Here is a 757-nt window from a genome sequence, read left to right on the forward strand (position 1 = left end):
AAAATATTCCATATATTCAAAGTTTCATTTACTTCCTAGCTGTAGCTAATTCACTGATTAGTAACTTAGTATCTATCTTAATAGAGAATATCAAGCCATATATTACCAAAATTAAATGTGATTAAGAAGAGTACATTCTCCTGTGTGAAATCTTACTTTTTATTTTGCTTAACTTAGCAGAAAGATTTTCATAGGGATCATGATGGAATTTGGCATTGATAGAGATTTTCTGCAAAACAGATACTTCCCACTTAACAATTAGATTTGCCTACATAATGAAAACAAATGGTTAAGGGAAGCAGGGAAGGGGAAGAGGGAAGAGGGAATGGAAAGAGTTGAGGGGGAAAGGAGGGTTTGTTCTGCTAGTTGATCATATTATCATGTGTGCATATGACTTTGTCCCTCTATCCATTTTCCATCACATTCAATCCAAAGATGGACAATTCATTGAGCACTATCAGCTATCAGGTAGAACACTTTGCACACATTATCATATGGAATTTAATTGTCACAACAACCCTCTGGTTTACACGTCATCATTTTACAATAGAGGTATTGAGATAGAGGGAACTTAAGTCTAAGATCACACAGTAAGTGCTGAAATAGAGATTCAAGTCCAAATTTCTCTGATTCCAAATTTACTCCATTAACTTCAATGTTAATCCTCTCCATTTGCTAGACCTTCCCCAGACTTTTTTCCCAAAAAAATATCCTTCTATTAAAGAAACTAATTTTTTTATACTTTAACCAGCTCATA

This window comes from Phoca vitulina, unplaced genomic scaffold (genome assembly GCF_004348235.1).
Source record: "Phoca vitulina isolate PV1807 unplaced genomic scaffold, GSC_HSeal_1.0 scaffold3, whole genome shotgun sequence".
NCBI lineage: Eukaryota > Metazoa > Chordata > Mammalia > Carnivora > Phocidae > Phoca > Phoca vitulina.